Source organism: Rhopalosiphum maidis, chromosome 3 (genome assembly GCF_003676215.2).
Source record: "Rhopalosiphum maidis isolate BTI-1 chromosome 3, ASM367621v3, whole genome shotgun sequence".
In the NCBI taxonomy this organism is placed as follows: domain Eukaryota; kingdom Metazoa; phylum Arthropoda; class Insecta; order Hemiptera; family Aphididae; genus Rhopalosiphum; species Rhopalosiphum maidis.
The window spans coordinates 48890676-48911317 of record NC_040879.1 but is presented as its reverse complement, the minus strand read 5'-3'; the positions used below and the strand labels follow the sequence as shown (position 1 = coordinate 48911317).

General features: G+C 24.1%; 1 long non-coding RNA gene across 1 annotated transcript; it reads left to right on the top strand.

The window, feature by feature from the left end:
* Positions 1-1156: 1156 nt before the first annotated feature.
* Positions 1157-11982, top strand: LOC113558914. Its single transcript, XR_003405758.2, has 5 exons — positions 1157-1218; positions 1870-1999; positions 2650-2779; positions 7160-7289; positions 11846-11982. It is a non-coding gene; the product is annotated as an uncharacterized LOC113558914 (long non-coding RNA).
* The last annotated feature ends 8660 nt before the right edge of the window (positions 11983-20642 follow it).

The following is a 20642-nucleotide window of genomic DNA, read 5'->3' as shown; positions in this document are numbered from 1 at the left end:
TAAAACATGCTATTATATATCATTTTGACTCATATTATAAATTCATAATTTTAACTGCTAATTATAATAATCATTGTCAATTTAGTTCCTTCAAGATCATACTATTAGATTAAGTAAATGACATCTATTACCATAGTTAAATTCTATATATTTCATTTAATTTGATACTAATAAACACTATAAAATATAGTTTTATATGAAGAATTTGACTAATATTATAAATTCAAATTTTTAACTGCTTATAAAACATTCAATTCTGAAGTTAATTTAAACCATTATACATATTAAACTGACTGTATTTTTTCAGATTACTGTACAAGAGATCACACAAGGCATGCTGAGATAAGAATAGAAATTTATACTACTATGGAATATTTCAACATACTATGCTGAAAATGGAATAGAGATATTGATAATAATACTGGTGTTTTTCAATGTATGTGAAATTGTAACTGAATGTAATTGATAGCACCTACAGTAGTTGTATAACAAAATTAGTATTATGAAACCTAGACTATAAGATAAATTGATTGATTTTAATATACCATTATTAACTTCCATATATTTCATTTAAGTTGATACGTCATTAACTTTTTAAAACATGCTATTATATTATCATTTTGACTCATATTATAAATTCATAATTTTAACTGCTAATTAAATAATCAATTGTCAATTTAGTTCCTTCAAGACTATACCATTAAATTAAGTCAAAAATATTTATTTACCATAATGAAATTTCCTGTATTTCATTTAAGTTGATTCCTTAAAAACTTTATAACACATGCTTTTATATTATCATTTTTACTCATATTATAAATTCATAATTTTAACTGCTAATTAAATAATCAATTGTCAATTTAGTTCCTTCAAGATCATACTATTAGATTAAGTAAATGACATCTATTTACCATAGATTAAATTCTATATATTTCATTTAATTTGATACTTAATAAACACTATAAAATATAGTTTTATATGAAGAATTTGACTATATTATAAATTCAAATTTTTAACTGCTTATAAAACATTCAATTCTGAAGTTAATTTAAACCATTATACATATTAAACTGACTGTATTTTTTTCAGATTACTGTACAAGAGATCACACAAGGCATGCTGAGATAAGAATAGAAATTTATACTACTATGGAATATTCAACATACTATGCTGAAAATGGAATAGAAGATATTGATAATAATACTGGTGTTTTTCAATGTATGTGAAATTGTAACTGAATGTAATTGATAGCACCTACAGTAGTTGTATAACAAAAATTAATATTATGAAACCTAGACTATAAGATAAATGGATTGATTCTAGTATACCATTATTAACTTCCATATATTTCATTTAAGTTGATACGTCATAAACTTTTTAAAACATGCTATTATATTATCATTTTGACTCATATTATAAATTCATAATTTTAACTGCTAATTAAATAATCAATTGTCAATTTAGTTCTTCAAGACCATACCATTAAATTAAGTCAAAAATATTTATTTACCATAATGAAATTTCCTGTATTTCATTTAAGTTGATTCCTTATAAACTTTATAACACATGCTTTTATATTATCATTTTTACTCATATTATAAATTCATAATTTTAACTGCTAATTAAATAATCAATTGTCAATTTAGTTCCTTCAAGATCATACTATTAGATTAAGTAAATGACATCTATTTACCATAGTTAAATTCTATATATTTCATTTAATTTGATACTTAATAAACACTATAAAATATAGTTTTATATGAAGAATTTGACTAATATTATAAATTCAAATTTTTAACTGCTTATAAAACATTCAATTCTGAAGTTAATTTAAACCATTATACATATTAAACTGACTGTATTTTTCAGATTACTGTACAAGAGATCACACAAGGCATGCTGAGATAAGAATAGAAATTTATACTACTATGGAATATTTCAACATACTATGCTGAAAATGGAATAGAAGATATTGATAATAATACTGGTGTTTTTCAATGTATGTGAAATTGTAACTGAATGTAATTGATAGCACCTACAGTAGTTGTATAACAAAAATTAGTATTATGAAACCTAGACTATAAGATAAATTGATTGATTTTAATATACATTATTAACTTCCATATATTTCATTTAAGTTGATACGTCATCAACTTTTTAAAACATGCTATTATATTATCATTTTGACTCATATTTTAAATTCATAATTTTAACTGCTAATTAAATAATCAATTGTCAATTTAGTTCCTTCAAGACTATACCATTAAATTAAGTCAAAAATATTTATTTACCATAATGAAATTTCCTGTATTTCATTTAAGTTGATTCCTTATAAACTTTATAACACATGCTTTTATATTATCATTTTTACTCATATTAAATTCATAATTTTAACTGCTAATTAAATAATCAATTGTCAATTTAGTTCCTTCAAGATCATACTATTAGATTAAGTAAATGACATCTATTTACCATAGTTAAATTCTATATATTTCATTTAATTTGATACTTAATAAACACTATAAAATATAGTTTTATATGAAGAATTTGACTAATATTATAAATTCAAATTTTTAACTGCTTATAAAACATTCAATTCTGAAGTTAATTTAAACCATTATACATATTAAACTGACTGTATTTTTTCAGATTACTGTACAAGAGATCACACAAGGCATGCTGAGATAAGAATAGAAATTTATACTACTATGGAATATTTCAACATACTATGCTGAAAATGGAATAGAAGATATTGATAATAATACTGGTGTTTTTCAATGTATGTGAAATTGTAACTGAATGTAATTGATAGTACCTACATTAGTTGTATAACAAAAATTAGTACTATGAAACCTAGACTATAAGATAAATTGATTGATTTTATTATACCATTATTAACTTCCATATATTTCATTTAAGTTGATACGTCATCAACTTTTTAAAACATGCTATTATATTATCATTTTGACTCATATTATAAATTCATAATTTTAACTGCTAATTAAATAATCAATTGTCAATTTAGTTCCTTCAAGACTATACCATTAAATTAAGTCAAAAATATTTATTTACCATAATGAAATTTCCTGTATTTCATTTAAGTTGATTCCTCATAAACTTTATAACACATGCTTTTATATTATCATTTTTACTCATATTATAAATTCATAATTTTAACTGCTAATTAAATAATCAATTGTCAATTTAGTTCCTTCAAGATCATACTATTAGATTAAGTAAATGACATCTATTTACCATAGTTAAATTCTATATATTTCATTTAATTTGATACTTAATAAACACTATAAAATATAGTTTTATATGAAGAATTTGACTAATATTATAAATTCAAATTTTTAACTGCTTATAAAACATTCAATTCTGAAGTTAATTTAAACCATTATACATATTAAACTGACTGTATTTTTTCAGATTACTGTACAAGAGATCACACAAGGCATGCTGAGATAAGAATAGAAATTTATACTACTATGGAATATTTCAACATACTATGCTGAAAATGGAATAGAAGATATTGATAATAATACTGGTGTTTTTCAATGTATGTGAAATTGTAACTGAATGTAATTGATAGCACCTACAGTAGTTGTATAACAAAAATTAATATTATGAAACCTAGACTATAAGATAAATGGATTGATTCTAGTATACCATTATTAACTTCCATATATTTCATTTAAGTTGATACGTCATAAACTTTTTAAAACATGCTATTATATTATCATTTTGACTCATATTATAAATTCATAATTTTAACTGCTAATTAAATAATCAATTGTCAATTTAGTTTCTTCAAGACCATACTATTAAATTAAGTCAAAAATATTTATTTACCATAATGAAATTTCCTGTATTTCATTTAAGTTGATTCCTCATAAACTTTATAACACATCTTTTTATATTATCATTTTTACTCATATTATAAATTCATAATTTTAACTGCTAACTAAATAATCAATTGTCAATTTAGTTCCTTCAAGATCATACTATTAGATTAAGTAAATGACATCTATTTACCATAGTTAAATTCTATATATTTCATTTAATTTGATACTTAATAAACACTATAAAATATAGTTTTATATGAAGAATTTGACTAATATTATAAATTCAAATTTTTAACTGCTTATAAAACATTCAATTCTGAAGTTAATTTAAACCATTATACATATTAAACTGACTGTATTTTTTCAGATTACTGTACAAGAGATCACACAAGGCATGCTGAGATAAGAATAGAAATTTATACTACTATGGAATATTTCAACATACTATGCTGAAAATGGAATAGAAGATATTGATAATAATACTGGTGTTTTTCAATGTATGTGAAATTGTAACTGAATGTAATTGATAGCACCTACAGTAGTTGTATAACAAAAATTAGTATTATGAAACCTAGACTATAAGATAAATTGATTGATTTTAATATACATTATTAACTTCCATATATTTCATTTAAGTTGATACGTCATTAACTTTTTAAAACATGCTATTATATTATCATTTTGACTCATATTATAAATTCATAATTTTAACTGCTAATTAAATAATCAATTGTCAATTTAGTTCCTTCAAGACCATACCATTAAATTAAGTCAAAAATATTTATTTACCATAATGAAATTTCCTGTATTTCATTTAAGTTGATTCCTTATAAACTTTATAACACATGCTTTTATATTATCATTTTTACTCATATTATAAATTCATAATTTTAACTGCTAATTAAATAATCAATTGTCAATTTAGTTCCTTCAAGATCATACTATTAGATTAAGTAAATGACATCTATTTACCATAGTTAAATTCTATATATTTCATTTAATTTGATACTTAATAAACACTATAAAATATAGTTTTATATGAAGAATTTGACTAATATTATAAATTCAAATTTTTAACTGCTTATAAAACATTCAATTCTGAAGTTAATTTAAACCATTATACATATTAAACTGACTGTATTTTTTCAGATTACTGTACAAGAGATCACACAAGGCATGCTGAGATAAGAATAGAAATTTATACTACTATGGAATATTTCAACATACTATGCTGAAAATGGAATAGAAGATATTGATAATAATACTGGTGTTTTTCAATGTATGTGAAATTGTAACTGAATGTAATTGATAGCACCTACAGTAGTTGTATAACAAAAATTAGTATTATGAAACCTAGACTATAAGATAAATTGATTGATTTTAATATACATTATTAACTTCCATATATTTCATTTAAGTTGATACGTCATCAACTTTTTAAAACATGCTATTATATTATCATTTTGACTCATATTTTAAATTCATAATTTTAACTGCTAATTAAATAATCAATTGTCAATTTAGTTCCTTCAAGACTATACCATTAAATTAAGTCAAAAATATTTATTTACCATAATGAAATTTCCTGTATTTCATTTAAGTTGATTCCTCATAAACTTTATAACACATGCTTTTATATTATCATTTTTACTCATATTATAAATTCATAATTTTAACTGCTAATTAAATAATCAATTGTCAATTTAGTTCCTTCAAGATCATACTATTAGATTAAGTAAATGACATCTATTTACCATAGTTAAATTCTATATATTTCATTTAATTTGATACTTAATAAACACTATAAAATATAGTTTTATATGAAGAATTTGACTAATATTATAAATTCAAATTTTTAACTGCTTATAAAACATTCAATTCTGAAGTTAATTTAAACCATTATACATATTAAACTGACTGTATTTTTTCAGATTACTGTACAAGAGATCACACAAGGCATGCTGAGATAAGAATAGAAATTTATACTACTATGGAATATTTCAACATACTATGCTGAAAATGGAATAGAAGATATTGATAATAATACTGGTGTTTTTCAATGTATGTGAAATTGTAACTGAATGTAATTGATAGCACCTACAGTAGTTGTATAACAAAAATTAGTATTATGAAACCTAGACTATAAGATAAATTGATTGATTTTAATATACATTATTAACTTCCATATATTTCATTTAAGTTGATACGTCATTAACTTTTTAAAACATGCTATTATATTATCATTTTGACTCATATTATAAATTCATAATTTTAACTGCTAATTAAATAATCAATTGTCAATTTAGTTCCTTTAAGACCATACTATTAGATTAAGTAAATGATATCTATTTACCATAGATAAATTCTATATATTTCATTTAATTTGATACTTAATAAACACTATAAAATATAGTTTTATATGACCAATTTGACTAATATTATAAATTCAAATTTTTAACTGCTTATAACACATTCAATTCTGAAGTTAATTTACACCATTATACATATTAAACTGACTGTATTTTTTCAGATTACTGTACAAGAGATCACACAAGGCATGCTGAGATAAGAATAGAAATTTATACTACTATGGAATATTTCAACATACTATGCTGAAAATGGAATAGAAGATATTGATAATAATACTGGTGTTTTTCAATGTATGTGAAATTGTAACTGAATGTAATTGATAGCACCTACAGTAGTTGTATAACAAAAATTAGTATTATGAAACCTAGACTATAAGATAAATTGATTGATTTAATATACATTATTAACTTCCATATATTTCATTTAAGTTGATACGTCATTAACTTTTTAAAACATGCTATTATATTATCATTTTGACTCATATTATAAATTCATAATTTTAACTGCTAATTAAATAATCAATTGTCAATTTAGTTCCTTCAAGACCATACCATTAAATTAAGTCAAAAATATTTATTTACCATAATGAAATTTCCTGTATTTCATTTAAGTTGATTCCTCATAAACTTTATAACACATGCTTTTATATTATCATTTTTACTCATATTATAAATTCATAATTTTAACTGCTAATTAAATAATCAATTGTCAATTTAGTTCCTTTAAGACCATACTATTAGATTAAGTAAATGATATCTATTTACCATAGATAAATTCTATATATTTCATTTTATTTGATACTTAATAAACACTATAAAATATAGTTTTATATGAACAATTTGACTAATATTATAAATTCAAATTTTTAACTGCTTATAAAACATTCTATTCTGAAGTTAATTTTCACCATTATACATATTTAACTGACTGTATTTTTTCAGATGACTGTACAAGAGATCACACAAGGCATGCTGGGATAAGAATAGAAATTTATACTACTATGGAATATTTCAACATACCATTCTGAAAATGGAATAGAAGATATTGATAATAATACTGGTGTTTTTCAATGTATGTGAAATTGTAACTGAATGTAATTGATAGCACCTACAGTAGTTGTATAACAAAAATTAATATATGAAACCTAGACTATAAGATAAATGGATTGATTCTAGTATACCATTATTAACTTCCATATATTTCATTTAAGTTGATACGTCATAAACTTTTTAAAACATGCTATTATATTATCATTTTGACTCATATTATAAATTCATAATTTTAACTGCTAATTAAATAATCAATTGTCAATTTAGTTCCTTTAAGACCATACTATTAGATTAAGTAAATGATATCTATTTACCATAGTTAAATTCTATATATTTCATTTAATTTGATACTTAATAAACACTATGAAATATAGTTTTATATGAAGAATTTGACTTATATTATAAATTCAAATTTTTTATAGTTTATAAAACATTCAATTCTGAAGTTAATTTTCACCATTATACTTATTAAACTGATTGTATTTTTTCAGATTACTGTACAAGAGATCACACAAGGCATGCTGAGATAAGAATAGAAATTTATACTACTATGGAATATTTCAACATACCATTCTGAAAATGGAATAGAAGATATTGATAATAATACTGGTGTTTTCAATGTATGTGAAATTGTAACTGAATGTAATTGATAGCACCTAGAGTTGTTGTATAACAAAAATTAGTATTATGAAACCTAGACTATAAGATAAATTGATTGATTTAAATATACCATTATTAACTTCCATATATTTCATTTAAGTTGATACGTCATAAACTTTTTGAAACATGCTATTATATTATCATTTTGACTCATATTATAAATTCATAATTTAACTGCTAATTAAATAATCAATTGTCAATTTAGTTCCTTCAAGACCATACCATTAAATTAAGTCAAAATATTTATTTACCATAATGAAATTTCCTGTATTTCATTTAAGTTGATTCCTCATAAACTTTATAACACATGCTTTTATATTATCATTTTTACTCATATTATAAATTCATTATTTTAACTGCTAATTAAATAATCAATTGTCAATTTAGTTCCTTCAAGATCATACTATTAGATTAAGTAAATGACATCTATTTACCATAGTTAAATTCTATATATTTCATTTAATTTGATACTTAATAAACACTATAAAATATAGTTTTATATTAAGAATTTGACTAATATTATAAATTCAAATTTTTAACTGCTTATAAAACATTCAATTCTGAAATTAATTTAAACCATTATACATATTAAACTGACTGTATTTTTTCAGATTACTGTACAAGAGATCACACAAGGCATGCTGAGATAAGAATAGAAATTTATACTACTATGGAATATTTCAACATACCATGCTGAAAATGGAATAGAAGATATTCATAATAATACTGGTGTTTTTCAATGTATGTGAAATTGTAACTGAATGTAATTGATAGCACCCACAGTAGTTGTATAACAAAAATTAGTATTATGAAACCTAGACTATAAGATAAATTGATTGATTTTAATATACATTATTAACTTCCATATATTTCATTTAAGTTGATACTTCATAAACTGTTTAAAACATGCTATTATATTATCATTTTGACTCATATTATAAATTCATAATTTTAACTGCTAATTAAATAATCAATTGTCAATTTAGTTCCTTCAAGACCATACCATTAAATTAAGTCAAAAATATTTATTTACCATAATGAAATTTCCTGTATTTCATTTAAGTTGATTCCTCATAAACTTTATAACACATGCTTTTATATTATCATTTTGACTCATATTATAAATTCATAATTTTAACTGCTAATTAAATAATCAATTGTCAATTTAGTTCCTTTAAGACCATACTATTAGATTAAGTAAATGATATCTATTTACCATAGTTAAATTCTATATATTTCATTTAATTTGATACTTAATAAACACTATGAAATATAGTTTTATATGAAGAATTCGACTAATATTATAAATTCAAATTTTTAATAGTTTATAAAACATTCAATTCTGAAGTTAATTTAAACCATTATACATATTAAACTGACTGTATTTTTTCAGATTACTGTACAAGAGATCACACAAGGCATGCTGAGATAAGAATAGAAATTTTTTACTACTATGGAATATTTCAACATACTATACTGAAAATGGAATAGAAGATATTGATAATAATACTGGTGTTTTTCAATGTATGTGAAATTGTAACTGAATGTAATTGATAGCACCTAGAGTTGTTGTATAACAAAAATTAGTATTATGAAACCTAGACTATAAGATAAATTGATTGATTTTATTATACCATTATTAACTTCCATATATTTCATTTAAGTTGATACGTCATAAACTTTTTGAAACATGCTATTATATTATCATTTTGACTCATATTATAAATTCATAATTTTAACTGCTAATTAAATAATCAATTGTCAATTTAGTTCCTTCAAGACCATACCATTAAATTAAGTCAAAAATATTTATTTACCATAATGAAATTTCCTGTATTTCATTTAAGTTGATTCCTCATAAACTTTATAACACATGCTTTTATATTATCATTTTTACTCATATTATAAATTCATAATTTTAACTGCTAATTAAATAATCAATTGTCAATTTAGTTCCTTTAAGACCATACTATTAGATTAAGTTAATGATATTTATTTACCATAGTTAAATTCTATATATTTCATTTAATTTGATACTTAATAAACACTATAAAATATAGTTTTATATGAAGAATTTGACTAATATTATAAATTCAAATTTTTAACTGCTTATAAAACATTCAATTCTGAAGTTAATTTTCACCATTATACATATTTAACTGACTGTATTTTTTCAGATGACTGTACAAGAGATCACACAAGGCATGCTGAGATAAGAATAGAAATTTATACTACTATGGAATATTTCAACATACCATGCTGAAAATGGAATAGAAGATATTGATAATAATACTGGTGTTTTTCAATGTATGTGAAATTGTAACTGAATGTAATTGATAGCACCTACAGTAGTTGTATAACAAAAATTAGTATTATGAAACCTAGACTATAAGATAAATTGATTGATTTTAATATACATTATTAACTTCCATGTATTTCATTTAAGTTGATACGTCATAAACTGTTTAATACATGCTATTATATTATCATTTTGACTCATATTATAAATTCATAATTTTAACTGCTAATTAAATAATCAATTGTCAATTTAGTTCCTTTAAGACCATACTATTAGATTATGTAAATGATATTTATTTACTATAATGAAATTTCCTGTATTTCATTTAAGTTGATTCCTCATAAACTTTATAACACATGCTTTTATATTATCATTTGACTCATATTATAAATTCATAATTTTAACTGATAATTAAATAATCAATTGTCAATTTAGTTCCTTTAAGACCATACTATTAGATTAAGTTAATGATATTTATTTACCATAGTTAAATTCTATATATTTCATTTAATTTGATACTTAATAAACACTATAAAATATAGTTTTATATGAAGAATTGACTAATATTATAAATTCAAATTTTTAACTGCTTATAAAACATTCAATTCTGAAGTTAATTTTCACCATTATACATATTTAACTGACTGTATTTTTTCAGATGACTGTACAAGAGATCACACAAGGCATGCTGAGATAAGAATAGAAATTTATACTACTATGGAATATTTCAACATACCATGCTGAAAATGGAATAGAAGATATTGATAATAATACTGGTGTTTTTCAATGTATGTGAAATTGTAACTGAATGTAATTGATAGCACCTACAGTAATTGTATAACAAAAATTAGTATTAGGAAACCTAGACTATAAGATAAATTGATTGATTTTAATATACATTATTAACTTCCATATATTTCATTTAAGTTGATACGTCATAAACTGTTTAAAACATGCTATTATATTATCATTTTGACTCATATTATAAATTCATAATTTTAACTGCTAATTAAATAATCAATTGTCAATTTAGTTCCTTCAAGAACATACCATTAAATTAAGTCAATGATATTTATTTACCATAATGAAATTTCCTGTATTTCATTTAAGTTGATTCCTCATAAACTTTATAGCACATGCTTTTATATTATTATATTGACTCATATTATAAATTCATAATTTTAACTGCTAATTAAATAATCAATTGTCAATTTAGTTCCTTTAAGACCATACTATTAGATTAAGTAAATGATATCTATTTACCATAATGAAATTTCCTGTATTTCATTTAAGTTGATTCCTCATAAACTTTATAACACATGCTTTTATATTATCATTTTGACTCATATTATAAATTCATAATTTTAACTGATAATTAAATAATCAATTGTCAATTTAGTTCCTTTAAGACCATACTATTAGATTAAGTTAATGATATTTATTTACCATAGTTAAATTCTATATATTTCATTAATTTGATACTTAATAAACACTATAAAATATAGTTTTATATGAAGAATTTGACTAATATTATAAATTCAAATTTTAACTGCTTATAAAACATTCAATTCTGAAGTTAATTTTCACCATTATACATATTTAACTGACTGTATTTGCAGATTACTGTACAAGAGATCACACAAGGCATGCTGAGATAAGAATAGAAATTTATACTACCATGGAATATTTCAACATACCATGCTGAAAATGGAATAGAAGATATTGATAATAATACTGGTGTTTTTCAATGTATGTGAAATTGTAACTGAATGTAATTGATAGCACCTACAGTAGTTGTATAACAAAATTAGTATAAGAAACCTAGACTATAAGATAGAGTAATGATATTAATTTACCTTAAAGGAATTTCCTATTTTTCGTTTAAGTTGATACTTCAAAAACCTTATAAAACATGCGATTATCTTATTCTTTTTATTCATATTATAAATTCACATTTTAAACTGCTTATAAACACTTAAATCTCTAGTTAGTGTCAAGTGTCTAAGACTATAAGATTAATTGATTGATTTTAATATACCATTATTAACATCCATATATTTCTTTTAAGTTGATACTTCATAAACTTTATAAAACATGCTACTATGTTATCATTTTGACTCATATTATTAATTCATATTTTTAACTGCTTGTAAAATACTTTTAATATTAGCAAGCTGCTAATCGACACTGACGACACTCCAAAGTCCAAAAATTCAATTCTGCTAAAACATCATTTAATAATAATAATAAATATAATCGTATAGTGATGAATTGTATAATGTATAGATGATATACCTAGAAAACGCCGCGTCGCTGCTTTCGTCGAAAAATAAAACCGAATTATACTTAACACACTATTACTACGTTTACATGCACAGCTAAAACCAGTTTAACTCAATTCGTATTAATTAACTCCCGGAATTAAACGGCTGTTAATTAGGTTTAATAAAATAAAATTTTTATAAATTATAAAGTTAATAATTTAGGATTTGTATTAAATTTGCAATTTTTTATTTAATTTCTAGATTTATTCAGTTTTTTATTCTAATTTGATTAAAATCTATGTTTGATAATTATTCTTATATGAATAAATAAAAAAAAAATTTTATATTAAATAAAACAATCTTATAACTGAAATAAAAATTGACCATGAAATGAAAATCTTATTTGGTTAAAAAAGTGAAGCTGAGGATAAAAATCTATATTGTAATTATAAAATGTAATTTGAATAAAAATTTCGTATAATTATAAAGTTGTAGCAATTTTTCTAAAAAAGTTTGAAGTTCCTGTGTTAAAATGTTGGGCGGGGGCCAACTTCACGCACGTGGAAAACTGTATTTTGTTCGTTTAATAATTAAGTGCGAATTCTAATTCTGTCATGCAAATTAATGCTAATTGCGTTCTAAATATCTGTGCAAAAAAAATTTGAAAATTCATAATATTTCGAATTGGGGCCGGGCTGGCGAAACGGCGGGAAATGAAAAACTGTTTTTTAGCATTAAAAAAATGTCGTGCAAATTCATGCTAATTATTGGTGGAAAAAATTACGAATAACTTAATTTTCATACGAGCCGAAACGGTTCGCCAGCCCGGCTCATAAAATTTTGGGTTTAACCGTTAAACCAATTTCATGCAAATTCTAATTTGAGTCATGTAAATCCACGCTAATTACGTGCTAAATATTAGCGCAAACATTTTTCAATATTTCGAAATGGGACGGGCTGATGCAATGTACGTAACCGAATCAGGATTGCGGTTGGTAATTGCGATAAAGTATAATAATAGACGTTATCAGTTATTAATGTTGTTAATAATCAATAATAAAAAAATAATGTAAAATAACCTTTATTGTAATAATACTCGTATTTCATTATTTTATTCTGTGACAATAAATCGTGAGTATGAACAGTGAACAGCTGAGTTAAGTATTAAAAAATAATTAATATTATAATATTTATAATGAATCAAATCAAATTAAGACAGTCTTGTTCTTTCATCAAAGATTAAAATTTTAAAAATATAATTATTTAAAGGCTAAATTATGAGAATTTAAAAATAATTATAATAAAATGGTAGTTAGAAACACAGCCCAACACATAAAATAATTCCGAAAGTAAAGAAGTATACATTTTTACAATTTATGGTAAAAATAAGTTTAATAAAAATACATGGTATTTAAAATGAACAAACATTTAAAACTATTAATTACTGAAATTAATACTTTAAATGTTACACTTTAAGATTAAAAAGTATATTAACCTGTGATACATGGTTAGAATAATAAACTTTTACTTTATTGATATTTTCAATTGTATTTAAAAGGACCACTAATTGGAAAGTTAATATAAAATATTAAAAGTACTGAAGTTTGTTAGTTTTATTTTAAGCGTATTTTGATACCTTGTGTGAGAAACAGTATTAATTTTTTTTAAATGTTCATTTAAACATCAATCAATATGAAGGTTTTATGTCTAAGTATGAGTTTATTATTAAACTACTATGTATGTACTCAAAGTTATAAATTACATGATTATTTTGTTATAAAAATAAAAGTTATTGTAATTATAAGAGCTTGACTATATTATTTCATTAATTGCTTACTTCGATTGTAAACATATTGATAACAATTTTTAACTATTGATTTTATTTTTATTCTTTGATTAGCCGTTAAGAGCAACAGAAAGTCAGTTACAACAACTAGTGAAATTAGGAAATACCAATAACTGCATGCTTAGCGTAGTAGCTTTACCTAGATTCAGTTCTCAAAGAAATGAAACTTGTGAATAGTGTGGATGCTGTATAGTATTTATTATAAAGTATATTGACTAAATAAGATGCATAATTAAATACATTTGAGCATTCTAGCTAAGTTAATCAACTAAAATCTGCTAGTTAATGAATGAAAATCTTTTTAACATTATATTTTAAACTTAATACAATATTATATAGTTTTTATAGTGATATTAACTATAGAATACAGAAAGAATTATACTACATACAGAAAAATAAAATATTCTATAATTGGTACATCAAAATACTTATCTGTATTGCCTATTATTTTCTATAAAAGTATAAGTATAGTTTTATAAAATATAAAAAAAAAATTACATACTATATGAAATAACTCAACTAAAAATATAAAAGCATAGCTTGTAGCCATTCTTAAGATAATAATAATAATAATAATAAGTTAATCATTTTACAAAGATTTTTTTTTTCAATTCACTTACTACAATAAAGGTATAATCAAAATATAAATTTTATTAAAAATAGTTTTTTTTATCTGAAAAATTAAAAAAAAAAAATCATAATCTTCAATGTACCATTTTGTCCACTTAACATACTTAAATCTTTTTGCAAGTGTAAAAAATAATAAAAATAAAATTAGTTGCTTTGATTTGAATTTAAACAAAATTAATGATATATTAAGAAACAATAAATCCTGTACATTATTGTACTCCACATATTGAATAAATGTATAAAATAAGTTGACGCACACATGCTGCGAACCTTCAAGAAGGGTCTTCTGGATGGCAACCAATATCTTTAGCATTGAGCCAGTCTTCATATTTTTCTGGTTGTAATCTCCTTACAAAGGTTTTCATATTAATTTTCAGTGTCTTTACAACAATGTCACGGTGTAGCCCTTTTCCCATACTCTACCTACGGGTCGATGCAAAGTTTGTGGATTCAGTCCATTTTAAACCCATGGTTGAAACCAGCATGATACCCATATGGATGGAAAAGTTATTATAAACTCTTCTTTCTCTTGTGTTATTTAAACAAATTATAAAGAAACAATTAGGATATTTTAACAAAATTTTGTATTTATAATCTTTTACCTTGTCTAATGGAACATTGTGACTAGCTAATGATTGTGGAGATATAATACACATTTTATGTCTAAGATATGCTGGACATATCGAAAAGTCTGCAGAAAAAAAACCATGAGCTACTCTTTCCAACCGCCGTCCATATGCCGGTAGTATTACGTACCTTAAAAATATAATGCATATAATAAAAATCACTTACGTTAAAGCATATAAAAGTTACCATGACTTTGGACTTCCTTCATAATATAATTTATACTGTATAAATCCATATCTTTAGTATGCGATGAAAATGACGATTTCCTCATCTCAAAATAGAAATAGGCTATATTGACCCCATCAATTTTAATTCCATAATCCTGATTGACGTAATCCAATACTATGCCAGTTTATTAATATTCCATACCTTAATTTAAGAATACATGTAATTTTTTTAATTAAATATAAATTTAGAAATATTCCTATGTATTGAATACTCACTTCAACATCTTTATCTGTAATGCTTCCTGACACATCTGCACCATATATTGGACATTTATACACTATATTTTTCCAATATTTTCTTTCAAGATCGCATAATCGAAATAATATGGTGCATACCATATTATAAAGAATAATATTCTTCATACTCGGCCATTTGCTTATATCTTGCTACTGGAATGGCTTTCTTATGAATATTAAATTGTTGGAATACCCCAGTTTAACCTCGGACATACTAAAGTAACATAATTAGTATAAATATATAGATAAGCAGTTTGTCACTACCTTACTACCACCCCTAAGTTTACAATACCATATTAATAAAAATTGTTTTTATTTTTTAATTATCACGTTGATTGCCGCGTCATGATCGCTGGCAGTTATTTTATAACCGCCGAGCTACTAAATAATGTATATTTCTTATATAAATTGTGGAATTGGCACTTGGTTTATTATCATATGTGTGTAAGCATGGTGTAGAAGAAGAAAAAAGTTTTGAATGGCCTATTACCTTTATATGACATTTGTTTATAAGTAAAACAAACTTAACTATGAAACAATAAATTCATTAAATATATTAGGTTTTATGTAATATTAATCGAATTGTAATAATGAAGTAATATAATACTTTAATTTAAACAATAACTTAAGAATTACATTTTTTTTTTTTTTTTTGGGCAAAAGCTGTAATAGTTAATAATACATAATCTGTATTAAACATATTATTTCTAATTTCTATTTTATTTTTATTATTATTTTTATTTTTTGATGAGGACTGTAATTGTGAATAAATAACCCTAAATAGTTTAGACAAAAATGGTAAAAAATATTATTAAATAACTAATAATAACAAACAGAATTATACAATGATATTTAACGTCTTAATCAATAATTCTCATTCTTCAGTCGGTTGTAATCGCATTATTAAAAATTAAAAATCATACAATCATAAAATCATTCTATACTACATGGCTCATAATTCTAAAATATTTACATACCCATATAACTTCTAACCCTACTTAAGATTATATCATAACAACTAAGGTTAATCAACCGAAACAAACAAGAGGGTATTTGCAAGAAAACCACCGCTTTGGCTAAGCAGCTGTATCAATAAACGAATTTGATTGACATTTAAATTCGTTATTCGATACGTCATTCCAGTTTCTACCATTCAATAACTAATTACACTTTTTAAATAGGCAAAATCAAAAATATCGTTATAAAAGGTAAAAAAATTGCCTTAAAAGTATTAAAAAAAAATCATCATCTATTAAATTATATCTATATTTATATTATTTTTTTAAATTCTCCTACTTCCAAAATTCACAAAATAAAAAAAATTAAAATTAACTACAGTCAATGAAGAAAACTAACGATTTCTATTAATTAGATTATTGGTTAAAATTTGTTCTATAAATTATGATTAAATTTGATTATCTCAATTAGGTATTAGACATCATTCATTATTAGAATATTATGGTTCTAAAAAAGTTTAAATAAAAAAGTATTATTCTTAATAATAATAATGTTATAATATTTTTATTTTTAAGATCTAATTCACTTATATTAGTTTTTTAAAAAGTTTTAAAAAGTTTTTAACTTGATTTACTGAAATTTCAGTTTTAGTTTTTTCGATATTTAGGAATAAGTCGCCGACGTGATAAAAATAATATTTACCTAAAAAGACCATGTGTAACCTATAATGTTATATAACGGGTTATACGTAACCACAACAGCAGCTAAAGATAGTAGATACTTAGATATATATATATATAGCCATGTAGGTATCTCATTTATTACTTACACAACACACTTTTCCGAGGCTTGGAAAGTTGTCGTTATCGTTATCGTCGTCACTGAAAAATGTCGTCTAGTTCCACTCCTAACTTTTCTTCTTCTTCGTCGTCGTCGTCTTCGCTTCGTGTACTGTTACCATTTCCACCTGGCCAATGGTATTGTACAAAATCTCCAAGCGAACTGGCATCATTTTGCATTCGCATTTTCGTCTTCGGAGTTGAGGACTAGTTTTGAAATGGCTCGTCAAATGCAAATTCGGTGGCTAACATGTGGCATTTGCCGGTGGCCAAGGTTTCCAATTGTACAAGTCATTATTATAATCAGACGGCGAGGGCATGGACGGTGACTTCGAAGTTCCCAGTCACGCTTGGAACACAATTGATTACGTTCCTGTTTTCGGATACGAAGTTTTAAATAGCTTGTGGCGGCTGTTGTCTTGGAAAGTTTTTTCGAACCCTTTTTTGCCGCTCTGAGAACGTGGGCAGCTAATCGAAAGGGAACCATTGAACTCGTACGGTGAATTCTAAACCAAAAGTTGTGGTAATAATCCGATGGAACTCCGAGTGGCCTATAGTTTATAGGTATACTAACGGTGATTGGTGGTGGTCGTCGTTGTGGTAGTTTAGGTTGATGTGCTTGTGTTGGCAGTGGCAGTGATAGTGGTGATGATCGCTGTTAGATTGATAGTGGTAAAAGTGGTAAAGGGACTGCCGATCGTCGTTAATATACGTCAAAAACGATCCGGCGGACCAGCGGTATATGTATGATGGCGCCTGGTGCATAAAACCCAGTGGCGTAAACTGGGGGTCGCACGGGGTCGCACTTGCAACCCCTGAAAATATCAAAGGGTCGCAAGTGTATCTTTTTGCGACTCCAAAAAATCACGATTTCAGTTTTCAAAAAATTGAAATATCAATATAATAATAAATTAACTAATTTATATTTTGAGAACCAATGTTTAACTTTGTTTTGAAGCACTGGAATTATTATTATATTTATATCCTTTCCACAATTATTTATAGTTTTGTTATTAATCATTTTTTATTATTATACCAATATGTATATTTATTGTGATCGGCCGACTCGAGTCTCAATGGTAGCTGATAATAATTACAGAGGCCGCCGATTACTACTGCAGTAAATGATATTATTCCTTCAGTAAAAAACCAAGGCTCGGCAAGTTAATGATTTTTTTTAACTCAGTTAAGTTGATATGCGTCAATAAGAAAAAGTAAAAGTTAAAAGTTTAATACAATTTTTGGTTAACTCAGTTAAATATTTTTTTTTATTCGTTACCGTACTTTATTTCTTATCAACACACAACTAAATTATAGACTATAATGTTTATATTTCAAACAACATACAGTATTTCTATATAGTATGTGTTTTAATTAATAGTGTTTAATTGTGTTTTATCTAACAATAGTCATCTAAATAATAGTTAAGGTGCCTAAAAGCTGAAAATAATTAATTTACATTATTAAATAAAGTCTTTCATACAGATATTATTTGTGTGTTTGTAATAGAGTATTAGTGTATTTTTTAATAAAGAACCACAAAATATTTTATTAAATTGATAACAAGGTATTTAATATACATATTAAAAACAGTTCAGTTGTTTATATCATTATATAAATTCACAATGAAAATATTTTTTGACAAAAAAACGACTAAAATAGTGAATGTAAAAAAAATAAATTAACTTATTTCTTAAAATGAAAGATAAATTCGTTAACTAAAAAATAAATTTAGTAAGTTAATAGTTAAGTAGTTTAATATTTTAAATCTATACTTATAATATATATATATATATTATATTGTATTAGGTATTGTGTTATACAAAAAATATAAATGGCAGCTGATTTGAAGCCTGCCCAACCTAAAAACTGATTGCAACCCTAACAATTTAGCCCAATTTACGCCACTGATAAAACCACATTACCAACTGTCCATCTTCTTCTACAATAAACATCACTTCTAACATGTTATTATTTCTTGTGGCTAATTCGTCGATTATCATATTTGTTTCTATTTATCACGTCTATAAATCCCCACTTCGTGTACCAAACCTCACGCGTCTGGACAAAATCGTCGGAATCGGCTGTTGGTAATTCCCGATAAACTCGACCTGTATCTATAAACTTGTGAAATACACAAATAGGTTTAATCAGCGTTAAAATAATATGAGCTTAAAAAAATTATACATTTCCAATACGATTTTTATTTAAATTATTATTTCCATCATAGTCATAGATTGATTAAATAATACAAAAAAGTAATTGTATCACAATATAATTATAATAACTGTATTGAACACTGATTATTATCAAAATCTAATTTACATGTATTTAGAAAAATTATTTCGATTATGATTGACTTATTATACATGCACAAATGTGTAATTATTGTTATCTACAAATACTAGTAAATATCCAACCACGTCGTTATTTTTGACATTTAAATAAGTTGTATATAACTATATAACTATATAAAGCTGGATATGATCGTACGATTGATCTTATAATGTGTTTAGCCGACAGCTTAAATGCCTGTTTGGAATAATAATAGTGTGTTTAGTATTAATCAGGTTTTTTTTTTCAAGAAAGCAGCGACGCGGCGTTTTCTAGGTATTTCATCTAAATATTTAGATGATATACACTACACACACGATACTCGCTATACGATTATTTGATTATTAATTATGTTTTAGCAGAATTGGATTTTGGGTGTGTCGATCAGCAGCTTGCATTCGTGTCCGTTTTGCAGTCACCACTCGTTTCAATCTGTAAGTTTACACTCTGTTGAA